Source organism: Meriones unguiculatus, chromosome 8 (assembly GCF_030254825.1).
Source record: "Meriones unguiculatus strain TT.TT164.6M chromosome 8, Bangor_MerUng_6.1, whole genome shotgun sequence".
Classification (NCBI taxonomy): Eukaryota; Metazoa; Chordata; class Mammalia; order Rodentia; family Muridae; genus Meriones; species Meriones unguiculatus.
This window is the reverse complement of record NC_083356.1, coordinates 91,705,322-91,721,126: the sequence shown is the minus strand read 5'-3', so window position 1 is coordinate 91,721,126 and position 15,805 is coordinate 91,705,322. Positions and strand designations below refer to the sequence as shown.

The window sequence follows — 15,805 nt, the reverse complement described above, 5'->3', positions numbered from 1 at the left end:
GGGTCATTAGCCATATTTGGCTGACGTTGGTTCAGACCCACTTTAATTGTAAAATTGAAATACGCGCTAAAGTTCAGAGCACTGGAATAAAGGAAAGAAGGAAAAATTGTGTCTCATTAAGCATGTTGTATACTGACAAGACATTATAATGACACTGTCCTGGTTACAGTAGATAAAACCGGTTATCAACAACATGTTTATCTGCTTCTTTTAGATGTGACTATTCGCAAATCATTGTCACATAAGTGACTCCCACTCTACTTCTACTGTCGAGGAAGAACTATCCAGGCACCAGGCCTCACCCCTGCTACCATCTCCTCCCGAGCCTAGCGGGGAGACTTCTTCTTCAGATTCAGTTTTCAGTTAGTTGCTAGACATTTCCTGAAGTTGAAGAGATGCAAGAAGGCTGTAGAGATCCATGGGAAGGAGAAGCAGAGTTGCAAGCTTGTGTGGAGTAGCAAATGCCCAGGTGTGAGCGAGGATATGTAAATTTTACTCAGTAAACTGGTACGTGCGTGCGTGCGTGCGTGCGTGCGTGCGTGTGTGTGTGTGTGTACCCTTCCTTAATAACTTCTTTCAAATCCATGACAGCCAGAAGACTTCTAGATCCTATTATTTACAACCCAGGTGATGAGGGTGCAGGTACAAGGAAGTCCCAAGAGCCCGTGTGCCTTTTACAGAGTTCACTGTAAGCAGATGGCAGCTCCCAGGAGTCTTTGGCACCAGATCAAATGAATCCTTTTCTACCTCTGTGCTACCCTCTGCTCTCACGGCAAAGTCAGAAATTGACTAGCAAGAAATAGGACCAGACAAGGGAGAAGTGGCAAGACAGACAAGCTGTTAGAAAGACAGCACAGTAAGTGCTGCCTGAAGCTGACCTCAAGTTGGAGAAATATTTGATTTTATTTGTTTGTTTGTTTGTTTTGTTTGTTTTTTACATATTGGGTTACATTTTAATTTCTTATTGAAGAACTAGTTTATTTTCTCAGAAGAAAATATACTATGATTTGATTAAAATAAAGAAAAAAAAATACATTTATGGCCTTGCCTGAGTTTCCATGTAAGGGTGAAATGGTCTGACTGCAGGGCACGTGGGAGAGTTGAGTTTTCCTTCTAACTGAAGCTGTGCCAACTCATGCAGTGATCACACTGCCAGGCCATTCTCACCAAAGGCAGGGCTGTTGCAGGGCTGTTCCTGGGCATGACACCCAGCATTGGCAGGTCCGACTTGGGCGCTGTGGATGGTAGCCCGATTGGAAATGCAGTCTCATGAGGATGGATGTGGTGGGGGGTGTCAGGCTAGCCAATCCTCACCTGTCTTTACATAAAAAATGAGTTTTTAAAAAAAAGATGTTTTCCGAGTTTCAGATTCACTCTTCAGCTCCTCAGCATTCCAGCCTGCATTCTTCTTATTCTCCAAGAGAGTGAAGCTTCAGACTTGTCCTGTCTTGAAAATCATTCTTGTCATTCTTGTCAGGACCCCTTTCCAGAGACCACCAGAGCTCAGGATGACTTCTATGATCAACAGCGCCATCACTGTGGTCAATAATGTTATCATCTCCTCATTGATTGTTGCTAAGTGAGTGTCAGAGACCAGGAAAATGAAATGGACCCTGTGTGCATCTGAATCCTATTCTCTTTGGGGCTTCAGCCCTGTGCCCCTAGTGGGTCCCTGCTTAAATGGAATCAGATCTGAAGTGCTGAGACTCTTAAGACTAAGAGAATTAGCTGTGGGCTCCAACTGAAATCCACCAGCTGCCTGGCAATCATGGAAATGTAAGTGTTTAGGGTTTTCGATATTATGTGGTAAGCTACAAAGCATTGCACAGCAAGGCTGTGTGTTCTACTGCTTTAGCTTTTCTTAGGGGTGGTGCATTGTGAAACATGGTAAATGGACAATAGACTGTATTGTTAAATGCAGCTCAGAAATAAATATTTCTACTTCCTAGCAAAACCATGCATCTTCGTGCCTGTGTTCTCCTAATTGATTGCTTAACTCTCTTTTATCTCACAAATTGTATCAGATTCTCTTTTGAGCACTGGCCAGGCTGTGTCTGGTTCACACGTCATGCCTGAGTAATCTTATCAAAATGATAAGAGCCTGTAGATGGCAACACACTGGTCACGGCTCAGAGGGCAAGTTCATATTTTAATAGCTCAATCACTTAAGGAATCGGAAGAGATGTAACATATGCTAGAAATCCAAGAACTCCAGTGCCATGAGTAGCCAGCTACCTTCCCTGCTCACTTCTACACGTGGCTGGCCAAAGGCAGTAGTCACGTTCTAAGGAGGACTCCCACATCAGAGAGTGTGCATGTGCCACTGATGTGCTTTATCAGCAACAGAAAATGAAAGTAAGTCAACCCTTAACACTGACACAAGCTTATCCTTCCTTGAAACAGCTAAGAAGACCCTCACCCTACATACCTTTTCTTAGTTACGGCATTGTCTGAGTGCTCCTAATGAGGATCTTATTGCACTGAGGTATTCCAGACCCATGATCTATCCAGTTATCTGCCCTCATGGTGTGGCCCAGACCTTACACATGGGATAGGAAGAAAATGCTAACTTTTAATATGGAAGGGCAATAGAAAATTAACCTGTCTAATAAACTAACACAGTGTTTGATCCTGGCACCCTCCCTCAGTTCCATAGTAGATGGTGTGGCATGTCAGAGGTGCTGTCTAAGGTATCTGAGAATGCAGAAACAACTGTGATATTCTCTCTTGCTCAGTGGTCTCACAGGTCATGTGATCTGGGTAGCTGGAGTCATGGAGTATATATTCCTGGTTAACTATAGTAGCCCTTTATGACATAGACAAGTAACCTGAAAAGATTCTGTAAGAGGGACCCCAGATTAACATAAATACAATGAATTTAATAATAAGTAAAAAAAAAAAAGTCATTGCTTACCTTTATTAGCTACAGTATAAAATCTGCTTGTTCAAGATTTAGAGAAAAACAAAAAGAAAAATTTGCAGGACTGTATAAAATACAATTTTATGCTTCTGTGATTAACAAAGAATGTGACTATAAGTGAATGTCATGTGTTAAGACTACAGGGCACAGGGGAAGAGAATATACTCAGTCCTGAGGGAATTTGATGAGCTGAGGTGGATGGGAAAGGGAACTCCCCTTTTCTGAGAAAAAGAAGAGGGAGAGAAGGAGAGGGGATGGAGAGAGGGTGGGACTGGGAGGGGCTACGAGGATATAAAGTAAAAAAAATAAGTGAGAAAAATATTCTGTTTGTGTATGCATAGTTTACTTAAAGAAGTGACATTTATTCAAAGAGAGAGAAAACGAAGCCAAAAAAGCAACAACAATAAAATATGAAGATTTCCATCCCTTGGCTTCTTTCCCTCCTCACTCTAGCTGTTCCTCAGCCCCCCAGCACTGAACTGTGGCTAGGGCCAGGTAGCAGGACAGCCCCTCAAATGAGATCAGCAACACTGAGGGGCATATCTTTATAAGGGTGTTGTAGAAAGTCTCAATGTCTAGAAGAGTCCTCTTGTCTTCTGTCACTATGTTAATAGCCATACCCTTACAGCCAAACCGACCACCTCGACCATTTCTGTGGATGTCGTCTTCCCTGTTGGTGGGAAGGTCATAACCTGATGACTAAGGAGACCGGCTGCACATCAATGCCTCTGGCCAACAGGTTAGTGGCAATTAATACTCTGCTCAAACCAGACCGAAATTCCTTCATGAGCACATCTCTTTCCTTTTGGTCCATATCTACACGCATGGCAGACACAGTGAGATCCCAGGCACGCACCTTCTCCATGAGCCAATCCACCTTCCTTCTCGCATTAATGAAGATTCCCGCCTGGGTGATAGTGTTTCATACAAGTCACACAATGTGTCAAGATTCCCCGCCTCTCTTTCCACATTGAGGTAGAATTGGCAGACACCTACCCTCCAGAGTCAACTCTTCCTTCTTGACAAGAATCCAAATGGGGTCTCTCATGAACTTCTTGATCACCTCAAGGACATCAGAAGACATTGTAACAGACAACAAAACTACCTGTGTGCTACTGTTACGCCTTTGGAATATATCCTAGATCTGGTCCTTGAACTCATGGCTTAATATTTCATCGGCTTCATCTAGTACAAATATCTTGGTGTATTTGGGGGATGTATTTGGTTAAGCATATCAAACACCCACCCAGGGGTGCCCACAATGATATGGGGAGCTTCCGCTTGCAGCTTCTGCACCTCAGCATGCACATTCGTTCCCCAATACAGGCATGACAAGAGGCACCCATGTAGTCTCCTAATGCCATAACCACCTTTTGTATCCGCTGGGCCAATTCACAAGTAGGTACCAGAGCCAAATCCCGAGCAGCCTTTAGATCTAAGTCAATCTGCTGCAGAATAGGTATGTATGGAAAACGGGGCTATTTTCCCAGTTCCCAGCTAGGCTTGAGCAATCACATCATGACCCTTGGTACAAGGAAGAATGGCTCACTGCCATTTTCAAAACCATAAATACCACAGAGTACAGATTCTGAGAGATTCATGTCATCAAAACGATCCACAATCTCATTCCAGTTACTCTCAGTGATGCCTTCAGGCTCAGCCCATTGGGGGGCCATTGTCTCTGGATGAAGACTCCTCAGTTGCTGACATGATCCTTAGAATCTCTTAGGAAAATATCTAATCCAGCAGTCTTGATCGTGGCCTCCTTGCAGGTTTCACTTACCACATGGCCACACTCTATGTCCCTTCAGTAGCATTCATATTCTGATGACCCTGCCAGGATGAGGCCAGATTTTCTTCCTAGACTTTCACAAGAAGAACAGCTCAACAACCTGCACACAAAAGCAGATATGAGATTCCAGCTGTCTTTTATTAAGTTAGATGATTTAAAAAAAATTCAAAATCATGCCATTACCTTCATTGTTCCATATAAAATAGTTCTTCTCATTAAAAACGTTATCACGATAAGCTATAAACTAGAGTATTATTGTTAACTTTAAATAAATTAATAAATAAACATATAATAAATAAGCCAAGGCTTTTGGCATTCCTAGTATATATTTATGTTATTTGAGGAGAGAAAGGGGAGGCTGGGCCCAGAAATGGAGAAATTCTGCTACAGTGCAGGATCTAATTGGACTTGTAGTTTCACTCTATCTGTCACTTAGCACAGAGCTTCATACCATTCTAGGCTCTTGGTAATATTCATAACTTCATTTGTTTTTCACTGACCCTGTTCCTAGGTGAATTCTTTATCTTTGCTAGGTAGGGTTAGTATCTCTTTGTGGTAATTCCATTGGTAGTTGATGTCATCCGTCATCCTTACTGTGAGCAGCCGTGATCAGGGTCTTAGCAGTTTCAACTTTTCACTCACATCAGAATGTAACAGAAAGAGGTTCTCATATTAATCTGCCTGTCTTGTTTGTGTGACAAAATACATGACAAACCAACTTAAGGAAATGACATTTTATTTTTGGTTCATGATTTCAGAAGAATGAGATTGTCATGGCAGGGAGGGAAGGGCAGGGACCAGCAGCTCACATCATGACAACCTGCAAGCAGAGAGAAAGCCTTGCTTGTGATAGCTGCTTTTCTATCTCCAGACTACGGAAGGATTCCATTTACATGAAATGTGAGTCTTCCTCACTGGATTAATTCTCTTTAGAAATAGCTCATAACCATTCCCTGTGGTATATCTTACCAGTCTTCCGAGTCTTCTGTCCAATTAAGATGACAACAAGATTAACATCGGAAATGTTTACTGTCTGAATGTTCAAGGGAACTCATTACACACCTCAGCAAACAAATTCCAACTTTTTCTTCCTGGACTCATCCTTCACGAAGAAATCTGCTCCGTTCCTCAATTCCAATTTGACACATGTTCGATCTTAATTCTTGTCACACGCTAGAGACCTTACGCCAGTGGAAAAATGGGGCTTATCAAACAATATTTCCAAAACTGGGCTAAAAATGTTTCTAAAACCTGAGGGTAGCATCAACTAATATGTCTTCAGTCAAAGCAGCCCTCGGGTGATGACCTCATTAGGGTGGAGCTCAGCAATCTGGGTGAGGTTTGTAGATAAAATATAGGATGCCATTGAAGTCTGAGTTTCAGACAAGCTAAACGAGACAACCTTATACTAAAAATTTTATGTGGTTTAGCTGAATCCAAATTTAAGTGGATTTACGTTTTGATTTGCTAATCTGACCACCTCCCCAACGGAGAGGTTCCTGTGTAATATAGCCCAGGAACCAGTGTACAGTGATCTGGGTGAATGAGAAGTGTTTCCTTCGTCACTGCTTTTGAGCGCTTGGATCCAGCCTGGGTGTGTTCAAAATTCTTAGGTCCTCCTCTGCCTCTCAACATTGATTTAGTTGATGAGCTCCACTGTGCACCAGGGGCATTTGTAAAACCTCCTTGGAGATTCAATGTGCAGCCAAAGTCAAGAACTATGATTAGAGCATAGTGGTGGAGAGACTGGAATTTTCTTTGTTCTTTCATGCTGTTGAGAAAACAGTTAAGACTGGAACAGAGCACTAAATGGTCTCAACAGTGGCTCAGAAATCACTGCGGTGCTTAACGAATAACGCTGTAGGATTTGTGGTCACTGATCTTCTCGTTTCCAGTGAGGTTATAGAGATGGGGGTTGCTTAGGGTGGAGCAAGGAAAGAGAAAGTAAGATTCTCCTGTAAATTTTCTCAACATTCATGCCTGGCCAGTAAGTCCTTCCCTTATCCACGGGTGTGGAAACTTTCCATAACCTCTTCCAGTTGCTAGGAAGTTGCAGGTTTTACTCAGTTCAGAGCTGCTGAAGCTAAAATAGAAGGAAAAGAAACCATGAAAATAGCTTAGGACAATCAAGGAAGAATAAAAAGAGACAGAGAAAAAAAAATCCCACCACTATTCAGTCTAAGCAGAATGTTTATGTAGTGATGTAAAAAGAAAGGCTCAGTGATGTACAGATCTTTGTTTAAAGATGGTGGGAGAGTTACATTACTAGGAAGAAACACAATATATAAACTAACATAATTAATAGCAATAAGATAAGCAATAAACACTCCTTTCTAATAAAACTTCTCTTGTGTGACAGTGTGGTTAAGAGTGATTTAAGCCCAACCCTGCGCCTGCTGGACTCCTCTGCCGCTTCTGCACGAGAAGGGATGGCGCCTAGAAAAAACAAAAAAAAACAAAAAAAACAAAAAAACCGAAAGCTCTTCAGTAGAGCCCTCCTAACTATCGTTACCATGGCAGTGATGCAATTTAAAGTACTTCCGTAGACACAGGCAATTGCCTACCCTGGTCTTCAAAATTACCGGAGGCCTTTTTTAAAATACACTGAGGTCTGGACCTTACCGCCGACACATTAAATCAGATTCTCTGAGGCTGCTAGTTGGACCCTGGAGTCTTTCTTTAAAGCCCTCGAGGTGATTTTAATGTGCGGTTGGGGGGTTGGGGGTGGAACGCTGTGAACCTGGACTGAGCGGTAGGAGAAGGGCCGGCTACCAACTGGGTGTGGCAGGATTCTGATCAGCAGGTATGTCACCGCGAGGTTAGTCAGCTGGTTTTACACAAAGGTCTCTTTCCCGATAGGGCTGCTGCAAATGCTTTTGTCAGACCAGTACTAGAAGTTCAGCACATTTAATGTCCAGCGTTCTTTTGTTTGTTTGTTTTTGTTGTTTAGTTAGTTTGTTTGTTTGTTTTTTAAACCGGCCACTCTAATAATCATGAGAATTTCAGAAACAGGCTTCTACAGGTTGAATGAAAACATATTTTAGCAAGATTTTAAAGCTTTTATGAATATTCTGTAACAACTCAACAGCTTCTATGGCCCTGTGATTTGTAAATATGATGCTCAAACCTGGAGGCTGCACTGAGTCAGAGCCTTGAGGTTTCCAGGACACAGGCATTAGGGTTCAAGAATCCTATCTGTAGATCTTCCTGGGCGGGGCTTTTTAAAGTTAATTCAGGTCACACAGAAGCTAGAGAGAAGTTGGTAGGGTTTTATCAACCTATGGAACGCTAGACACGTTAGTTATTAAAGAACAACCACAAATGCCTCCTCATGGCAGGATTTGGACTGAGACAATACTGGAAAGTTTGGCAGAGTGAGGGATTCATTTTCCTCAAGATCTGTAATGGCTCCTGTCTATCAAAAAAGCATAGGAGTGCTCATAAGCAGATATTCTGGATTGGCTTTGCAAAAATAACTGTTGTAAAGCTCTCCAATTTACTTTTTTCAACCACAAAATATTTTTGTAGTATTTTAATTTGACAACTAAATTTATAGTCACCAGGAAAGTGACTCGGTCCTGAAAACAAGCAACAATTCTTATATAAGCTGGCTAGGATTTGCAGGCTGTGAACTTGACACCCTGGTAGCCTCAATCTTAGGAGCCAGCGGCAGACGAAGGACTCAGTCAGCCCAGCAGCCGCAGGAAAATGGCTCTCAGGAATTCAGAAAGTACGGCAAGCACACAGGAACACCACTGAGCAGAAAGGCTGGCCTGCCATTGTTCTTCAGTATTCATCCTCCAATTTTTATACCTGGGGCATTTTTTTTTCAAAAGCGATCATGGAAAGAACATTGGGAATATACCAGATTCTGTGTTCTGGTTGCTAAGTGTACCATCAGGTGGCTTAAAGCCAGATGATTATACTTTCTCCCTGTCCCAGACAAGGAAGTCAGACATTAAGATGACAGTGGTATGAAGGCCGTGAAGAAGATCCCTTCCAGATTCAGGCCTTGGCTTGGAACGGGCTTTCCGCATGCCCACATAGCATACATGCTCCCTTCCAGAGCGTGTATTTGTGTCCACATCTGATCTGTTTAAAAGATATGAATCAAATAAACTTAGGGTCCATTTACGGACTCAATTAACTACAATTACAATTATTTGTTTCTCAAATCATTTTAATAATCCGTGGAATCGAAAATTAGGACTTCAAACGTGAATTCGAGGGTACCGTTAAACTTGTAACACCAATGTGTAATCTGGAAAGAGGCACAGGAATTACAAGTAAGAAAAGGCTTGTTTATGTACTTGCTTGATAAATATTTTATCGAACATCTGCTACATACACCATCTTCCACTAAGGCACTGTGGTAAGGGAGGTGGTTGGCAGTTCTTCTGTCTCTACCTTTAGCAGTCCCTTGAGGCAGAGTAAAGAGAGATTCATGAACTCACCATGTTCTGCCAGTAGAGTACATTGTGGAGTCTGAAGCCTGGGGAGTTCTCTGGTGAATCTGTGAGGGAGACAGCTGGCCAATATATGGGAATGTGATTTTCTGCTGAATGTCAGGCCTAAAGTGTGTCCAGCACAAGGTGGAGGCAGAGGTCCCTGACGCCTCAGAGTTTGAGGTTTAGTAGAACTGTCAGGCACGTTTCAAGCATCTTTCCAAACGAGCCTGGAATGCAATGGGCATGGGAGGTGCTGAGTGCGACAGTGACCAGCCTGGGACATTATTAGAGTAAAAATGACCAATCCAAGCAATGTAACTTCGAAATCGCCACATGTTCTGTTTTTGAATCTTGACTCTTGAAAATGGGAAGGAAGCATTATACTTGGGGCCCCCAAAATATGCCTGTTTGGACAAGGGACGTAGACATTTTTTAGTCATTGCATTCTAGGGGTATAACACATCAAGAAAAGTAAACCAGAAGAACACTAGACTAATGTTGCTCCAGGTTTGAAATCAGGGACAGGAAACTCTTAGGATTTGTAGCTCTGAGGCCTGTGTGTGAGGTACTGTGTCTTTCAGCAATTCTGACTGGGTTATGACGATAGTCTTTTGCTGTATCTTATTGCTAGACCTTACTCCTACCCTAAAGTAAAGAAAGCGTGGTGGTTTGAATAGAAATGGCTCCCACAGACTCATGTGTTTCCATGCTTGACCCACAGGTGTGACACTATTAGGAGGTGTGTCCTTGTTGGAGGAAGTGTGTCACTGTGGGGGTGGGCTTTGAGGTCATATATGCTCAAGCTATGCCCACTGTGGTAGAGCCTCCTGCTGCCTGTGAATAAAGATGCAAAACTCTCAACTCCTTCTCCTGCGCCATGTCTATCTGCACACTGCCATACTTCCTACCATGTAGATAATGGATTAAACCTCTAAAACTATAAGCCTGCCCCAGTTAAGTGTTTTTCTTGCCATGGTCATGGTGTCTCTTCACAGCAGTTAGGCCCTAAGAGAGGAAGAGAATGCATGAGCTGTGGAAGCTAGAAGGAACTCTAGATGTTAGCATTGTCATGTCACACACAGGCAAATCAAAACCCTGAAAGTTAACCAGCTCACACAAGATCCCTTGGCAAGGACTGATAGGGGCTGCTGACTGTCTCCCCTTGTTTATTCCATAAATCCCATGGCACCGACCCTTTGTAACTATCAAAAGTGGGAGAGCCATGCACTGGTGTGAAGATTTTTGCTGCCATACTGGGAAAAGATTTAGCAGTTAGGAAGCACCAGGAGTTTCATAACTTTACGTCTAGGTGTTAAAAGGCCAAGTTCCAAATGAAAGGAACCCTGTTTTTGGTTTTGAGATGTAGTCTCAACTCTACAGCCTTGGCTGTCCTTGAATTCAAAGGGATTTGACTGCCTCTGCCACCCTGGTGCAGGGATTAAAGGCATGTATCACTTCCCCTTTTATTCATTGTTGTGCTAATTTTTTGTTTTCATTTTGAAGTCTAAAGTTCATTTCTGTTCAGGCCTATGTGCTGGCTCCAACAATCCCACGAAGATTTTATATTTAGTGGCGCACTAAGGCACGTAAACTGTGACGATGCAGGTGTATCCCAAAGTGTGTGTCCGGTAGTTGTAAAAGTGGGTGGGCAATGGATATCTTATCTAATTCCATTTCAGACTTGTTGCTATAGTATTTTGAATAACAAGTAAAATGTACTGATTACTAAGGGTGACATGAGGCCTTCCACAGTCTGTTCTGTAAGCATAACATTGGGTCTGAGATTGAATCTTACCTCTGCAGCTTCAACAATTATATAGCCCAGCTGCAAGCACTTCAGACGCTCTGAGGCCCTAGCAATTTATGTCACACATTTGTTTTGAAGATCGAGTGACATAAAGTATACATATAATTTTATAATTAACAACAGCATCAGAAATCATAGGTAAAATTGTGGGTAAACATTGCTTGAGAAACTGTAGGTAAAAGGCTGGAGAAATGGCTCAGCTGTTAAAGGCTTGGCTCATAACCAAAATATAATAGAAGTCATAGATAAAAATATTGAGTGAATATGAGAAGCCATTGAAGGCCTCTTTTAGAAAAGTGCTATCCTGCTCTGATTCTGATATAGTCATCCAATCAGGGTGGCTTTCGACAAGCATTGAGTCTGATGACTCAATGGGCACTGGCTGCCATCAAGTGCTCTGCTAGCCGCCTCAGCTCCTGGGTGACAAGGAATGAGAACTGCCAAGAAGGGAAAGAAGCCATGGGCATATGTGCTATGCTGCACAAACAGAGCCGGAAAGCCGATGCACAAGCCCTTCTGGTAATTGTCACACCTCCGGCAGCTCCCGTTAAGCAATGTCATAAAATTCCCAACACAAAATCGGTACTGAAAATGAATGCATGTCATGTAACACTTGAGGGGGGCTGGCTACAGAATAAAACTGTCACAAAAGAACAAAAACCAGTGTTGCAACGCTGAGGTGGCCGAGCCTCATTCATCTGTGTGTAATTACAGGAGCCTGTGGCAAGTGATGAATGTTTCTTGGTACTTGTTTTATGCTTCCCGGCCTTACAGATAGAAGGGCTCTAAACAATGGCTGTGTCTCACAGCTGCTCCTCTAACTATCTTCACATGGCAGCTGTGAGGCTTGGAGCTGGGACGAGGTCCCTCCAAGTGCCTTTTCTGCTTCTGTAGTACTAACTCAGCCTTAGCTATATCAAAACCCTCTGCACCTCTAGACTCAGTCAGGGTGTGGTTGGTGGCTGTGGGCTGTGATGGCTCTGGAATCCCAACTGTGTCACCACCACCTCTGAAACCTTGGAAAGAGAAATGACCTTTCTGGGCCCTCTTTCTCACATACTATTTTATTTTTTTTTATTATTATTTTACAGTTTACTCACTTTGTATCCTGGATATAGCCCCCTCCCTCATCTCCTCCTGGTCCTATCCTCCCTCCCTTTTCCTCTCTCCCCTAATCCACTGAAAGTGGAGTATTCTTCTGACCCTAGCCTGTCAGGTCCCATCAGGACTTCCTGGATCCTCTTCCTCTGTGGCCTGGCAAGGCCAACCCACCAGGGGGAAGTGATCAAGGAGGAGGCAACTGACTTCATGTTAGAGTCTTCTCTCCGTACTAGGGAACTGACATGGAGACCGAGCTGTCTATGAACTACATCTGAACAAGGGGGTCTATGTACTTTCTGTGCGTGGTCTTTTTGTGTGTGTGTGTGTGTGTGTGTGCGTGGTCTTTAGCTGACGCATCAGTGTCTGCTATCCCCCACGGGCCCTGCATTTTTGGCTTTGTTGGTCCCCTTGTGGGAATCCTTTGGGTCCTTTTATATCCCCCTTCTTCCATAAGACTCCTTGTGCTCTGTCCAAAGTTTGGCTGTCTCACATACTATTTTTAAAAAGTATGTTCACCTCATAGCTTTGTTGTAGAACCTACATGAGTCAATACAAGGGAATATTAAGAACAGCTCCAGGGACATAGGAAGCATTCAGAAATTGTAGCCTGGTGTTACCCCACACATGTCTTTTCTTGTGATTTCTTGTCTTTATCAACATTCCTTTCCCTTTTACTTCCTTTTGGTTCAAGTAGAGTTAACTATTTCTTTCCATGCATTTCCACACCAATGACCCATTAATTTTTCTTTTTCCAACTAGCTACCAGATTTTTTTTCCACCAAAGTTTTTTTTCCCCAACCAGAGGTTCTCAAACAATATTTGTTGAATGAATGAATGAATAAATGAATGAATATCTTTCCAGGATGGATCCCCTTTGACCTCCTAGACCCCAAAAATTGAGCAAACTAATTACCCAACCAACAGTAGAGCTGTCTATTATCTACCATATATAAATTAATAGACTCTTTAGCAATGCTCATGAAATGTAGACAAATGCTCACTGTGGATCCAATGTCATGATGGGAAGATGAATTCATTCCCCTCCGTCAACTACCACATGAAAGGATCATCTGTGTTCTGACTCAGTTTGCTTACTGAGCTAAGTCAGGGATGGAGCTAAGTCAGCACTGTGCCCTTGCTGTATATGTTTGCAATTTATTCATCAATAAAGTGATAATACCAAGGCTTAACTATGAAGTCTTTCCTTCAAAAGCTTGAGTTTTTAATACAGCTGGTTTCAGAGCAGAGTATTTGGAGAAGTGATTGGATCATGAGAGCTCAACTGATCTTTTGATGGAGTGCTAGCATTATTTGGTCCTGGGGTCTAGGAGGTCAAAGGGGATCCATCCTGGAAAGATATACCATTCTTGTTTCTCTGCTTCCACCAGGTGAACAGTCTCTCCCATGTGCTGCTCTCACTTCAGGCCCACAGCAATGAAGTACACAGACTGAAAGACTAAATAATTAAAAATTTGTGGGTATTGGTTTACAAGCCCAAACAAAGGCCAGCCAAGTGGAAACATGTCCAGCCACCTGCAGGGGAAGAACTAGCCTTACAGCATTCTTTTCCTGCCCACTAGAGATACAGTTGCTAGGAAACAGGCCCAGATGGCCAGGCCAGAACCGTTTACAGTCTTGATGCCTAAAGTAAACCAATCATTTCAAAAGTCAGTTTTCCTTACCTAAGCACATAATGACAAGGCATGTAATCCACAGCTTGCAGTTTTGCCCTTTAAAAACCCTGTTCCCCTAGACTGCCCCACCACACTCTTCCTCTTCAACCAGGGAGGTTGCTGCAACCCAGGCTTGAGCTTGTAATAAAAAGATCCTCATGTGTTTTGCAGCAGAGTTGATTCCTGGTGGTCTTTGGGGGGGTCTCACAAACTGGGCATAACAAGTCTGGTCTGAAACCCCGAAACAATGAGCTTTCTTCTCTTATATTGGTTTTTGTTTGTTTGGGGTTTTTATTTTCACTTTTTATTTTTGGCATTTTCTCACAGTGATAAAACATTTGACTGACACAGTTGGAAAATACAAATAATAAAGAGACTAGTGTACATTTTGGAGAGTATGTATTGCCATTTAGCTGTCTTATTTGTTCGGCACAATTTCAAACCTGTGCTTCCTCTTTCTACATTGACGTATGGATCATTTTTGAACAAAAAAGGTCCCATTCATAGAGGTCTGGGTGAATGAACTCAGCGGGTCACATACTGCTGCAGCGGAATATGCACTGAATTGGCCCTAGGCTCAAATATATTGACCCAAAACAATCCTGGATGACAACACAGCTGGAGGAAACGCCCTTTAATCATCAATACCAGCAATAGGTCAGATTTTATGAGAAAGTCATAGCACTTTTGCCTGACTTTTTACTTGTTAACTAGTTATATTTGTTATCACATTTCTTTTCTTTGTATATGCATCTCTTCCTCCTCTTTTTTCACCCTGAAGGGGTCATCCATCATTTAAAAAGACACGCTATGTATAGATTCCAGTTTCACTTCTATAGCTGGCTAAGGCATGTTTACTTCATATATATTTTACTTGGTGCAAATATCTTCTTTTGGGGCCACTAATAGGGAATCATTTCTTCTTAGAGCCTAGTAATAAGACAAATTTCTCCCCAGATGGGAACAAATACAGAGACCCACAGCTAGACAATATACAAAGTGAGAGACCTTGGAACACTCATCCCTGAGGAAGGGGTCTCCATTAAACCCCTCCCACCATGCTTAGAGAATCCCCACCACCTGAAGAGGAGGCAGAACATCAGGGAAACAAGGCCCTCTATATTAACAGAACTGATGCACATGTGAACTTAATGAGACTGAAGGAACATGCTCAGGGCCTGCAGGTGTCCACACCAGATGGGATTCTAGAGCTGAAAGAAGTAGCCACATGCCCCTAATCCTAGGCCAGAAGCTATCTCCAATTGACATGACTTTGAAATGACCATTTAGTTTTCTTCAAGGGAGTCTTCAAGGGGAAACAAACTACTTCTAAGTTCAGGCTGCATGCCCAGCAGCAGATGGCCACCAGAAAACCAAATTAATGGCAGCTTTGCAGGTTCCTTGTCTCATAATGTCATGTCAGGGCTTTAGCAATTTATTTATTATTTTTTTCTCTCTCTTTTTACCCTACAGATCCTTTGTGTATATATTTCTGGTTTCTAGTTCAGTGCTTTTACGGGATTCCTGAGTGTGTGAATGAGTGTTTCTCTGTTGTATTTTATAATTTTTTTTTCCAGATTTTTTTCCTCCTGCTTACTTGCTTTGTCCTATTCCAATGTGTTAGTTTTTTTGTATTATCTTATTATATCTTTTTTCAGTATTATTTCTTAGAAGCCTGTTTGTTTACTAATGAGAGACATAAAGGGGATGAATCTGAGGTGGGAGGAGTAGAGGGAGGGAAATTTGTAATCAGGATAAATTATGTGAGAAAAAAAATCTATTTTTAATAAAAGAAAAAAATATTTTGTTAATCCAGGAGACATAAACCTCTTTGCCTTTTCTTCACAAATCACTACTGCTCTTAAAGAATTTTATTTGATTGGAGAGATACAATCTTATGTTTACTAGCTCATTTCAGTGACTTGAAAACTTTTATTGTGAGAGTAAGACTAAGGTTTACTTCTAGTTCCTTTATAAGAATTACAATAGCACCTTTCATGCTAGCTGTATATTTTAATTTTTAAGTATTATTTATAACAATTATGTATTCTAATCTATACAATT

The 15,805-nt window shown here is 42.1% G+C and overlaps 1 pseudogene; it reads right to left on the bottom strand.

Annotated features, from left to right (window-relative positions):
- Positions 1-3,431: 3,431 nt before the first annotated feature.
- Positions 3,432-4,630, bottom strand: LOC110557865 (eukaryotic initiation factor 4A-I-like; annotated as a pseudogene).
- Positions 4,631-15,805: the final 11,175 nt, after the last annotated feature.